At 40.7% G+C, this 14,064-nt stretch overlaps 1 protein-coding gene across 2 annotated transcripts in view; it reads right to left on the minus strand.

Annotated features, from left to right (window-relative positions):
- NFKB1 (nuclear factor kappa B subunit 1) overlaps positions 1–9,745 on the minus strand; it is a 116,489-nt gene extending 106,744 nt beyond the window's left edge. For both annotated transcript variants that reach the window (XM_039220821.1, XM_039220820.1), the window contains exon 1: positions 9,669–9,745. The gene's annotated coding sequence lies outside the window, so the exon portion shown is untranslated. The remainder of the gene's footprint in view (positions 1–9,668) is intronic.
- Positions 9,746–14,064: the final 4,319 nt, after the last annotated feature.

The raw sequence follows: 14,064 nt of genomic DNA on the forward strand, positions 1-14,064 counted from the left end.
TTCTCTTTTCGATTTTCCTGGGGGTTCTTTTCATATCTCTAAATACTAAGTTTATATTTTTCTTCTTAATTTACTGATTTTAGACATTATGGGGGTTCTTGTTCTGACAGATGAGGATTGAGTTTATGTTACCAACACTTCCCTTTTTCCCTCCTGCAAATATAGTTATAGTCAGTGAGAACTTGAACCCACTCAGAATTAAAAAATTGAATTTTATATTCAATTTCTGTATCAAGCTTGCCTTCAATTTCTTTGGAGAAATATGAATGTCAGTTCATAGCAATTAATAACAAAAAGATGCAACCCCAGAAACACCTAATGTCAAAAAGAAACTTGACTAAGACCGTATATGATAACTCATAATCCAAAAATAAACAGTTCCTCATATTATCATAATGACAATCAATAACGGGAGCCTGAGTGGCTCAGTCAGTTGAGCATCTGATTCATGACTTTGGCTTAGGTCATGATCCCAGGGTCATGAGATCAAGCCTCATGTTGGGCTCCGGGCTGAGCATGGAGCCTGCTTGAGATTCTCTCTTTCCCTCTGCCCCTCCCCTGCTTATGCACATGCCCGCTCTCTAAGATTAAAATGAAAAAGGGGGTGCACCTGAGTGGCTCAGTCGGTTAAGCGTCCGACTTTGGCTCAGGTCATGATCTCGTGGTTCGTGGGTTCGAGCCCTGCGTCGGGCTCTGTGCTGGCAGCTAGCTCCAAGCCTGGAGCCTGTTCCAGATTCTGTGTCTCCCTCTATCTCTGACCTTCCCCTGCTCACACTGCCTCTCTCTCTCTCTCTCTCAGAAATAAATAAAACATAAAAAAAAATTTTTTAAAGAATTGTCTTTGTACTTTATCACATGCATTTTCCTTAATTGACCTATCTCAATAAGGCAAGAAAATCTGAAGCCTTCCAAATAATACTATTACATCAAAGAAACAAATAATTTTAGAAGTAAATGGTTATTTAGCCTAGCCCTCTCATTTCTTTCAGAGAGAAAATGAAACCCAGAGAAGTTAATTGATTTGTCCAGAGCCACACCGTTTAATCAATTAGCTACCTAGTCAATATCTGCTGACATTTTGTCTAATTCTTTACTTACTCATTTAGCAAACTTAGTATGTACATGCAAAGTAAGATAAAATCCCTGCCCTCAAGATATTTTCTGTGCAGAAAACATAAGAAGTCAGAACATGAACTGGGAGCATATAACTATGGGGAGACCAGAGAGAATGGATAGAGGAGAGAGAGAGAAATGGCAAGGCCTGAACCATGCCTGAAGGTTGATTAGTTGGCCAGGAAGGGAAGGCTGCTCTTCACACAGGGAGGGTGTATGGCAAGGGCATTCAAAGTGAGAAAATACAGTGATAGGGAACTGAAAATTGATGTGGATGATTTGAGAAATAGGGGATGGGTGAGGAGCAAGGGTGGGAGGTGAGCTGTGCAGGAATCAGCTTGTGAAGACAACGGAGAGTCATTTCAGAAATATAAAGATTGTGACATGATCAGACTTGCACTTTAGGAAGTTGACCTTTATGCTGGAATGAAAGATGGAATAGAAGGAGATAATCAGGAGGCAATGTAAAAATGAAAGGCAGAAATTCAACAAGGAAGGGATGGATTCTGGAGGCGAGGAGGAGGCTGAATGAATAGAACTTGGTGATTGGAAGAGATAAGTGAGTATGCATGTAGAATAGGTTCCTAGATTTTTGGCATGGGAACCTCCTGAATGGGCCATAGTGGGCTAACAAGTGCATTGTTTACTGTGGGGCACGGAGAACAATTGGTGGATGAGGATGACAATGGATTTGATACTGGCATACTGATGGGGATATCTATGTGAAGATACTTAAGGGGCTTGACAATAAAATTATTGTTTCTATGGCTTCTTTGAATGACTGGATTCCTTCAGTTTAACAAGTATTTAGAAAATATAGCACAATTGCCACCCAAATCATCCATCTGTTTCAACACAGGACTGAACTACCTTTCTAAACAACTTGGACTAATTCCTATTTGGCTATTATAGTAGATTTTCTAAGAGAAATGGGGTACTTTTCCTGTCCATCATAAAAAGAACATCAGGGTAAGTGACTGCTAAGGTACTGTTTTAAAATAGTCAGGAAATATTAAATGTTTTAAAGTGTGTTCCTTAAATTTGGTTTGGGGTCTAAAATGGGAAATTTGGTAAATACATGGAGAGAAACCATAAAGATATTTTATCAAATGAATGCTACATTATGGCATGAGAGCAAGAAAGTATATTTAATTGCCAAATACCATGCTTTTGATTTTAATTTCTCAGGTGTACTGAGGTTTGCTTAATCACAACTGACTTCTAAAGTTTTTTTCAGGATAAGGGGAAATAACCATTGTTTTCAATTCATCAAAATAGGATAATCCACAATGGAGTGCCTATAAAAAAGTTCTTATCAATCTCTCTCTCCCTTTTTTCATTATGACCCTCCCCTTCTAATCCATGATACACAGAAAATTTACCTTTCCCCTGGAATTCTGATTCAGTTTCTAGATTATTTTTCTTGTTCAGATTCAAGTCACTAATAAAATTCAGGACCTGATTTTATAGAGGACTCTCCTGCTAAACTTTACTTGTACTTTCATTATTCTTCATTTTAACCAAATTTCTAAGACTCATAAATTAAAAATATACACACATACAACTTAAGTACATAACTTACATCCTTTACTATGTATTAACAGCATAATAAATGAGTGAATCAAATGAATATGGTACGAGATTGGCTATGTTTTGGCTCCTGTTAGTCTATCTCCAATGAAAAGTATTTTCCCAGGCTTCCTGGTTGGCTTGAAATTAGCAGTGTGAATACATTTTTAAAACTAATCTTTCTAATGTCTAGATTTTATATTAAATATTAATTTTATATAATCCAATAGTTTTGTGTATTCCCTTAAGCACTTTCCTGAATATTCAAGAAAACCAAAAAAGTTTAATTTTTATTCTTTACTTTCTTCATGTTCCTTTTTATCTTATAATGTCCTCTGTATAAAAAGCCATTCATATTCCTTCTATCCTTTCACATCACCTTTATTTTAACATTATTTTCAAAAATTTATTTATTTATTTTGAGGAAAGAGAGGCAGAGAGAGAGAGAGAGATCTCACGAACCATGAGATCATGACCTGAGCCAAAATCAAGAGTTGGACGCTTAACAAACTGAGCCACCTAGGCGCCCCCATTTTAACTTTATAAGTCATAAAATTGCTTGTATTATATTGAGAGCAATATACAAAATGCTATAAATTGTAAGGGATTCTTTTCCTTCGACCTCACTATCATTCCTAGCCCCTGTTTTTTAAAAAATAACAATAACAAAAATCACTAAAGTTTATAAATCAAGTCTTAATGATTGAACAAAATAACTGGTTAAATCCTAAAAAAATAAACCTATACCTAAGTTAAGAACTGTTAGACAAAGAAATTCTTCAAATATCAATAAAATATGAGTCAGGAATTCATGCTAAAACATTAAAAAAATAATTATTCTCACCATTCCTAAAATTCTTGTCTTGGAAGGCATGTTTTCTAAGACAATTAAGTAATGTATTTGCACTCTTTGAATTGCAGGTGTGGGCACAGAACCAATAAATAGGTAGACTGATTATGGATTCTGTCATCACTTTTAATTTTTCTTCTTTCATGCTTGATATATGTTAGAATTGATTTCTGGAGATAAAAGATGACTTCTGGAGGGAAAGGTATGCCCCAACATTGAAAGACAGTGTCATATATTCAGTCCAAATCACATGATAAACAATAATGAGTAACAAATAATTTTTATAAATGACTGCCATTCATTATAGCATCGAATTTTTTTTAATGTTAAACACTTTCTACAGATGTGTGCTTAACTTTATGCAGGTTTTGTATATTTTAGTTTAAGCTACAAACAAGAAAATCTCACCTACAAATACTCATATATCAACAGGATTAAATCTATGAAAAATCCCTAGCTTTATTTTCCAGTATGGAGTATATGAATTGTCCATAAACTTTTGACTAATACAGTAAAGAAGAGGAGAACTTATAGTTTTGTGTTTTTGCTTATGCTTCTCTTCATGCCTAGAAGCTGTAGACTGAGCGGATTATATAATGCAACACAGTACAATTTGTCCCTCCCACAGAGACTTCTCACAGGGAACCTACAGGAAAAATACTTGGATTATTTTGTTATTTTAACTAACAAACTCTGCTGCTATTCACTGTGAGTACTTTTGTTTCTTTAAAGTTTATTTATTTATTTTGAAAGAGACAGAGGCAGAATGAGTGGGGGAGGGGCAGAGAGAGAGAGAGGAGAAAGAGAGAGAATTCCAAGCAGGCTATGCACTGCCAGGACTGAGCCCAACACGGGGCTTGAAATCACGAACCATGAGATCATGACCTGAGCTGAAGACGTTTAACCAACTGAGCCACCCAGGCACCCAGACTGTGAGTACTTTGTTCAACAATGACAGCTTTACAGTGCACTTGTCATATAAGTAAACATTAAGTTTCTTCCTCAGTTTGTCGGCAACAGTAAAAATGACTGATTATACATATATTTGTAAACGAGTTTTAAAACTAATTTTTAAAGCCTAAATGTATATTTGTAAGTGCTTCAAAGAGAGGTTAGTGTCAAAGCCAGAATTAGGTGGGCAGCAAAGCAGAGTTGACTGAAATCAGCAATTTCCAATTAAATGGTTCCAACTCTCCCTCGGGTCAGAACACCAGGGCTGTGAGTGTTGACACTGTGCTCTTTTCTAGTCTGGATGGTACATTTCATAAACACTGTCTTAACAGAGTACATGATTAGATTTAGAGTTTCAAGGACAGTTTTCTCAAAATGCTACAAGAGAAAAATAATCAACAAAACCCTGACATAATGATGTCTTGGGTTTTATAGTGTTGCAAAATCATTAAAGCATTAAAGTGGAAAATACAGTAAACCTTGCTAACTGCCTCCTTGTTTCTAAGGTTTTCCAACTAGTAACTTTCCCTGCTCCCAATTTTTTATATGCGGTAAGTATTGAAATCTGGAAAGCTTAACATATTTTGTTTTTACTTTTTAATTGGTTAATTTCAATAGGCCTTAACAATCTCTGGATTACAAAGCAGTGGGTATAGCATTGTTTCATTTTTTGGAGATACAAATATTGAAATTACAGTTTCAGTGGAGCTCAGAGAAATTCTAGAGTAGCCAAAAAGTTACATTTTTTTACTTGCATAAGCATCTTTTATCATTTCAATTACTTTATTACCTTGTTTCATAAGTCCCTCTAAAACTTGGAAACTAAAAGCCATTTTTCCCCAGTTCATAGACTCATCTTTCAGAATGAAATGTTTCCTTTTGGAAGGCACTGGATACCTTTTAATCAAATGCTCTTTAGATAGGAATATAGTATTTAGGAAGCAAGAATTAGTTTTGGGGGTTCTTTCTTCCCAGAAGGCAAGGCAAAATAGTGTAATTTTTGTTCCTTGCAGAAAACAGCTGCCCTATTTTTGAACAAAACAAAATAAAACTTATGTCATTCATTCATCGCAAAATAGTTATTGATTACCTACTATGTACCAACAAGCACAATGCTGAATGTCAGATATGCCTTTGTCAGTATAAATTAGATCTGTTTTCTTTTCAACTGGAACTATAGGATTTTGATTCTTTTAGATAGCTCTTTTCCCGTCCTTTGTATTATTTTTTCCTTTCTATTACTTAAAAAAAAATAATTAGCCTCTTAATAAGCCATGCAGAATCTTTACTTTCTTCTTTAAAGCTCCACCAATCAGAACCTTTTTTCACCAATTAAGTAAATGGAGTCTATAAATAGTTTCAACTTATTAATATATGTTGAAAGTATGGGCCAGATTAAAAGTTGGTTATAAGATTTTTGACCTACTGGTGAACTATAAATAAAAAGTAATAAGCCAATTTGTAATGGGAATTAAACTATCCATTTCATTATTCTAATTTCAAAAATAGGCAACAAATTAAAGCAGATGAAACTTGTACTGCTGATAATTAAATCTACTAGTTATTACAGAAAATAAGAATAATTTCTTTTTAAAATTTAAAATACGATGATATTTTTATGAATAATACTCTAAACAAATATTTTCATTCATAATGTACTCTTGAGGATTCAATAATCTTTAACAACCACATCTTCTATTACTTTTGTGTAAAACAGGCCTTGAAATATTTGTAGTAAAGCAATGAAATACTATTTCACAAGTTATTTTCCAAACAATTAGCTGATTTTCAAGGGAAAGTTTGTCAGCCTCACTTGAAATATGAAAGACAGCACATTAATTTGCACCCAGGAACACCCTCTCTAATACAGCAGAGACCAAAGGTATAAAGGAAGTTTATTATTATGGAAAGAATGCTATTTTTTTTTCATCGAAGAGTGAGGCACTAGATACTCATTAATGAAATATTACAAAGACAGGAGTCTCCGTTATGTTACTGTATTAACTCTACCAAACCCGTGGTTTCAAATATTAATCTTCATTGTTTAAAAAAAGGTCAAGGAGCCAAACTAACCTGTAGGGCTGTGCTACAAGTCCGAACATTCCTTCCTAAGGCTGAACGCCTCTAGTTCTTAAAAATCCTCACGGTTTTCTAAGAAGTGTCGGCGTCAACTCATAGAGGTTCTAAGGAGTGACAGGGTCAACTCATGGGGGTACGTATGCTTCTGATGGTTTACCTGCTTACCTCTAAGGCAACTACAGGTGAGTTCAGTATTTATGGGAGGTGCAAGAGTGAAAATGAGAATCAATTCCCAGGAAGCAGCATAAATTGCTTCAGTGTGGTTTACTGGTCTCCAAGAAGCAGTTGTCAATTAGCTCCTACCAGACATAAATGTAGACGTAAAAAGAGAACGTTTCAAAATGTCCTCTAACACTAAAATCCTTTTTTTCCTTCTCTTCCTTCTTCTGTTCTAACAGCGCATAACAATCAAGCCACCATAGATGATTCATACTATAAACAGAAAACCAATCAAACAATCTCCGTACTAAAAGTAAAGAAAATTAGTGAGAAATTTTGCATAGCCATTGATTCTAATATATCCATTCCTGCTAATGTGATTCTTGTTCAGTCTGAAGACCAGAAGAGCATAATGTGAATATTTACTCTATTGGTTAAATTATCGTGCCACGTCCAGATACACTTTGTACTGCAGTTATCGCTATGCTCAGAACAGCATATCTACTAAGAAGTTCTGAAGAAGAAAAAGATATGTTGACTACTTTATCAAAAATCCATATGGAAACTCATATTTTTCAGACTTCTTATTTTAAAATGTCAATACTGCCTTGGCTTCTCCCGAGTTCAAACTAATTGAAGGTTATGAAGTAACCACTTCCCCCCTAGAAGCCAGAACTTTCACCTCTTCTGAACAGGGGAATACCTCTCATAAATTAGGTAAAAAATAAGATCTTGCTGATTGAATGATAGTCCAAGATTCCTGCAGCCTGCCATTCCTTATCTAGATCTTCTATCTACCACAATGAGCCATCCCTGAAAGTCAAGCCAGTAACTTCATCAATTATCTGGAAGTTTGAAAGCAGTAGTAAAAACAACCTGCCTAAATGTTAGTTTCTTAAACCAGCCTCAGTGTGTTCCAAGGAACATGACAAGAGAAATATAAGGAATATGATCACAAAATCGAAAAGTTCTGCCAATTTCAGGCTGAGCGTTCACCAGCGGCAACTCAGTCATCACAGACGGGCTTGTTTAAGAGGCAGAAGTAAGAAGGAAGTGCAAAGATCAAAGCAGTGCTTACAAAGGGGAAGGACTATTTTTGTATACATACTCCAGTATTTACTAACTTGGTTTGAAAAACAGGGTGTTTATTCAGCCCATCAGAATGACAACTGCGGAACATTAGATCAAACTGAAATTTGGAAACAAAGACTAGAGGTTTTCAAACCCTAATTTTCAAACCCACCAAACCCTAACTGGGTTATGGTATTTCCTTTAAAAAGTCTTTCAAACACGTTAGAAGTGATTTACTATTCACAGCAAGCAGTATTTCGGTGCCAGCATTAAATCTACACATAATGAGCCTTTCTTTGTGTTCACATTTGTCCAGTAAGCTGTGGCCCAGGAAGACATTTTATCTAAACAAGCTCCTGAGGGCATTGAGGAGTTGCAGGTATATTAATATGGATGAATAATTTCAGGAGATTTCATGTTTCCGTTTCTGATACATGTTCAGCTCCCCTTAGCAATTTAATTACACAATAAATGTAAAACTCTACAGGAAACAAATCTTTGTATTTCCTGTCTTCCCAGGTTCATAAGCTCAAAAAACACTTTGTTTTAAATTGTTTACATACTTTCTTTACTGCATCAAACAGTTAAAGGATTCATGTCTAGAAAGCACAATATTAAAATTAGGAAAACAACATACTTCAGTTTAGAATTTTATTTCAATCAAGATTCCCTTTTAGTTTTAACAAACACTAGGCAATTTAAATTACTCACGAATAGTCAATTGAAATGTTTTGCTAGAAAAAAAATAAGCACTGAACATCTTAATCCTAAGCTTCAGGGCTTACCAAAGGTCACCAGTTTACAGAACATTTGTATGCCAGAGTTATTAAATGTTTTGGTAATACTACAGTCATTTTCGCAGATTATGGGCTTTATAGCAATACCTTTAAGTTAAATATAGTTATTTAATAAGCTGCAATGCTGAAACACCCTACTTAACAAAGTCCATGAAAATGTCTTAAATCTTGATAATCAAATACTGTGTCATCAAGTCCCAGTTAGGTTTCGCTATAGGCCAATAAATCAGGGCCAACATTTCCATTGGTATCTATTTTTAAGGACCGTAAGAAAACTTGTGTTTAGGGTCGGCTTTGTTTATATCATTATTTTTGTTTTGGAGGTCATGCATGACACACGGAGCCGTTGTCCAAGTGCTTTACATAATCAGTGCCTAAAAAGTGCTCTAAGTAGGTAATTTCTTTTCTCAAATGCCAGGCCCTGTAGGGTCAGTACCAGGCCTTCCTTATTTTTTTGAAAAGTAAGGTACAGATCCTATAGTAGGTGGATACGTTGTGTTCTGGTTGGGGTGTGCGTGTGAAGTGGGGGCTTCTTTCCGAAGCAGGGGATGAAGGAATAAGGGTGTTTTATTCAATTTGGGGGCGCTGGGGAGGGCTTTCCCAGTCAAGAGCACTGACAGACACTTCTGCTTTCATTTCATGGAACGCCCTTAGGTGAAATCTGGTTCAGCACTGCACCAACCACCTTCCCCTCTCCGAAGCGCACCTCAGCCCTCAAGCCACCCGACAGGACTGGGTAGGGGTGAGGGTGAAAATTTAAAAAAATAAAAAGTTTGTCAGAATCCCCTCCCTGCTTCCCGTTCCCGCCTGGCGCTGGGACGCGAGGAGACAGGGCGGCCCGGGCAGCCGCGGCCCTCTGGCCAACCGGCCCCTGCCAAGTCCAGATGTGCCTTTCGCCCCTCTCGCCAATCCCATGTGCCTCCCAACTACTGTCAATGGTCCTGCGTCCGGTCTAGCCCAGCGGTTAGCGCAGGAATGAGGAAGTCTGAGCAGGGCTAGAGGGGGTGAGGGGCGGGTAGGTGGCGGGACTCGGGCCACACGTCCCCGGCGTGGCCCCCACTTGCCCGAGTTCGGCTTACCCTGGTGGCGAGTCCGCGCTCGGCCTCCCTGCGCCTGTGGGCTCCCCTCCCGGGCGGCGAAGGGCCTGCGGGCCGCGGAAGGAAGAGGCGGCGGCCGGCCGGGGCCGGAGCGGGTCGCGTGCGGGCCGGGTCGGGTCGGGTCCGGGCGAGCGGGCGCGCGCGGTCTCGCCGGGCCGGGCCAGTCAGCGCCGCGCCATGTCCGCAGCGCGGGCGGAGGCAAGCGCAGGGCGCGCGGTGGCCGGGCCGCGGCGGTGCCGCCTTCCCGGCCGCGGCGGCTCCGGCCTGGGCTGCGCGGGGCTCTCGGAGCCGGGCCGGCGGCGGCGGGCGCAGGCCGAGGGCGGCGGCGGCGGCGGCGGCGAGAGGCCCGATCGACGGGAAGGGCAGGGGAAGCTGTCAGCGCGTCGCCGGGCCGCTCCGGTGGCGAAACCTCCTCTTCCTGCCCCGGCTCGCTGGTGCACTTCTCTCTCTTTCTCTCTCGCTCACTCTCTCACTTCCTGGCTGGAAATTCCCACTGACGTCGAGAGAGAAGACAGACAGACGGACACCCGCGCGCACGCAGCGGGGGCGGGAGGTGGGGTCGCCGCCGGGGGTGGGGGAAGCCCGCGCTTCTGGGGGCGCCGTGCGCCCCCGGCCCGGCCCCGCCGCCCAGCTCGGCTCCCGCCCCTCGGGGCCGCTACGGGACGCAGGACCAGAGGCGCGCGCCCGGCGGCCCGGGCGCCCGGGTGCCCTGCGGCGCTCCCGCTCCCCGGCCGGCGCTCCCGGAGCCCCGAGGACTGCAGCCGACCGGGACGCCCCCTGGAAGCGACTGCGGGGCCGGATCGTCCCGGGAAGCAGGCGGCGCGGAGGCGGTCCAGAGCCCCTCAGGGCAGGCCCAAGCATCTGGAGGGGATGGTGGGGCGGCCTGGAGCCCAGCACGCCGTGTATAAAAATAAATCTCATCTCTATATTCCTTTTGAGTTGCCTCCTTTCCACTGAAATCTCTTCACAGATTTAACTGGGATTGCTGTGTCATGACTGGTTTCTGTCAGTGGATTCCGAACACCTCCTGGTTTGTGGGGAGGTCTTCAAGCCCCTGGTCGTGACAGTTATTCAGAACTTTCATCAGCGGGGTATCGTCAGGCCTTTATGATAATTACCGTGGATAGGATTATAGCGAGGCGGTACAACAGTTTTGGTTCACAGCTCATAACGAAATACTCTTCGTGAGGGAAGGGAGTTTTTCTCTTGTTTTCTGAAAAGACCACTACTAGAACACTTAGGCCCTCAGTGACCACCATTCACTAACCAGCTTTTGTGTTTCGTGAGTCACGCACTGGGCTAGGCAAGAGATGGGATACTTGGGGATATATAAGCTTCCAGAATAAGAAACCTTGAGCCGAAATAGGTATTCTGGAACACAGTCTATCACCACTGAGTTCAGTGACAACTGTGAAAATTTAACTTAAAAACCTTACTAATCACGCAATCACCAGGCAGTGTTGCTAGAACGTTTGGTTGCCCTTGCAAGTCGGCCATTGTTTTCACGCCCCGTCCCAGCTCCCTTCCCTCCCTCCCTTCCCTCCCCAAGGCTGTAAGATGGTTTTCCGTGGAGGGTTTGGCAGAGGAGAAGAGATCCCTGTGATGGGCTTTGGGGTGAGTCTGTACAGTGACTTTGGGGTCACCCAACAATCTACCTTGAAACGATTTCATTTAGCTCCCACAGGTGGTTTGAGCAACTGGAATCCAGGGATTTTGTAAAGACTAAAGACAACGACTTTTTAGAAACTCCTTTTAGAAAAAATAAACCCCATGTTATTATTTTTAAGACAGTATTAGAAATTGTGCCAATATTAGATTTTAGTTAGGTTAATATTTAGTGTATTGTAAAATGATTTTTGCCACTAACATGAGTATAAAGGGTGCAAACCTTCATGAAAACAATAACGTGTTCAGGGAGTAGTTTTCTTCTTTATGGGGCAGATATGAGCATTCACATTTTTTATGTAGGGGTGCGGGCTGTGGGGAGTATGGGGTAGCCCACTGACAAAAGAATGGATAGGCAGGCTTCTCAGAAGACTGGGGGCAGGGGAGGGAGAAAGGTACAGCCAGCATGACATATTTTGGGAACAAAAATTAAGGAGCATTATTTAAGTGAAAAGGATTAAATCAAATTTCAATTTCGAAATTATGCCACAGAATAAACTGAAAATAGAGGATGGAGTGTGAAGCAGGTCTATTAGTTTCCTGAGGCTGCTGTAACAAATTATCACAAAGTGGGTAGTTTAAAATAATGGAAAATTATTCTCTCACAGTTCTGGAGGCCAGAAGTCAGAGATCAAGTTATTGACATGCTCCCTTAGAAGACTCTAGGGAAGGGGCACCTCAGTGGCTTAGTCAGTTAAGCGTCCGGCTTTCGCTTAGGTCATGATCTCACGGTTCGTGGGTTCGAGCTCCACGTCCGGCTCTGTGCTGACTGCCAGCTCAGAGCCTGGAGCCTGTTTCAGAGTCTGTGACTCCCTCTCTCTCTGACCCTCCCCTGCTCACGCTGTCTCTCTCTCTCTCCTAGATATAAGTAAAAAACATTAAAAAAAAATGAAGACTCTAGGGAAGAATCTTCCATGGATTCTTCCCTAGCTCTTCCTAGCTTCCGGAGGCTCCCACAATCCTTAGTATTCCTTGGCTTTTAGCAGCATCACCCCTGTATCTATCTGTCTTCACATGGCCTTCCTCTTTGTGTCTCTTCTGTGTCTTTATATCCAAATCCTTTTCTCCTTTCTCTTATCAAGACACCTGTCATCGAATTTAGAGCTCACTCCAATCCAATATGTCTTCATCTTAACTTGATTACACCTGTAAAGACCCTATGTCCAAATAAGGTCGTGTTCATAAGTACCTGGGGTTAGGACTTCAACAGTATCTTTTAGAGGAACACAAATCAATGCATCACAGCAAGCAAAACTGTAATGGCTCCAAGTTTGCTCCTTTTGGCTCACCAATTAATTGTCCTATATTCTTGCTTTGTTTCCCGACACGTTCTCTACATCCTGTACATACTTGCTTTCAGGAATGTTTCTTACAAATTCATCTACCCTAAGGTGTCAGAGGGCATTTACCATTATCAGGCTACAAAGAACAAAATGCCTAAATGTGGAATTTCACACATCAAGTTTGTTGGCAAGGGCAAGTTGTGCCGTGTTTGTCATTAAGTCATTGAAATCACATGAATTTCCCTTCTCATGAGGCTGAGTATTGGAAATGTTGGTGTCCAGAGAATTTTGAGGTTGAGATCTATAGAGTGTGTACTCTGGCAATGAGAAATTATATAGTGGGTGAAGGGGATTCACAAATGTAGATCCATATGTCTGAGTCTTGCAAATTCTTAAGACCCACCTTCGTGATACAATAGGTATTAATTGTATTTCTATAAAGGTTATAACTTTCTTCAGGTCATGAAGCTACATCAACATGCTAAGAAACAACCAAGTCTCCACTCTTGGTCATGGGAACCAAGATGAAATGGAAAGGTTTCACTAGACTTGAAATCAGACTTGAGGCAGAGTCCTGATTTTACTTTGAATTATTTATGTAACTTTTGCCAAGTAACAGTTTGTATGAACTTCAATTTCTCCACCTGTACAGTAAGCATAACATTATGGCTTATATTATAAATATTGCCATATAATAGCTCTATATAATGTTTTACATTTATTAAAATTTTTTAAAAAATGTTTATTTATATTTGAGAGAGAGACAGAGACAGAGTGCAGCTGGGAAGGGGCAGAGAGAGGGAGACACAGAATCTGAAACAGGTATCAGGTTCTGAGCTGTCAGTGCAGAACCCGATGCAGGGCTCGAACTCATAGACTGCAAGATCATGACCTGAGCTGAAGTCAGATGCTTAACTGACTGAGCCACCCAGGGACCCCCTATAATGTTTTATATTTATATGTCATGTGGCTATGGTCTGAAAGCTTGAATGTTCTTATGTTGAAATCCTAACCCCCAAAGTAATGGTATTAGGAGGTGGGGCCTTTGGAAGGTGAATAGTTCTTGTGATTAGCCAAGTGGCCTTCTAAGAAACTCCAAGGGCTTCCAGGTTGGTGAACCAGGTTGGGAGAAGAATGGTGTGCCTGGAGAGGGCATGGAAGCTCTTTCCCTTTCCCCATTCATTGGCCTCTGTATCTCTTCATCTAGCTGTTGATTCGTATCCTTTGTCAGATCCTTTAATATTAAATATTCACATAATTTAATATGTGAATGGCACAGAAATAATTTAACAGCATGGACTATTTCTCTACCTATTGAGGCTCTACATCGTCCAGGGACTATCAGTTTGATGGGGAAGTCATTGTGGAGTACACACGCTCCTCCATGTCAACAGAGGCACAGAAACGTCATCAATTGACCAGTGACAGCT

This window comes from Hyaena hyaena, unplaced genomic scaffold (assembly GCF_003009895.1).
Source record: "Hyaena hyaena isolate Hyena2069 unplaced genomic scaffold, ASM300989v1 scaffold_914, whole genome shotgun sequence".
Taxonomy (NCBI): domain Eukaryota; kingdom Metazoa; phylum Chordata; class Mammalia; order Carnivora; family Hyaenidae; genus Hyaena; species Hyaena hyaena.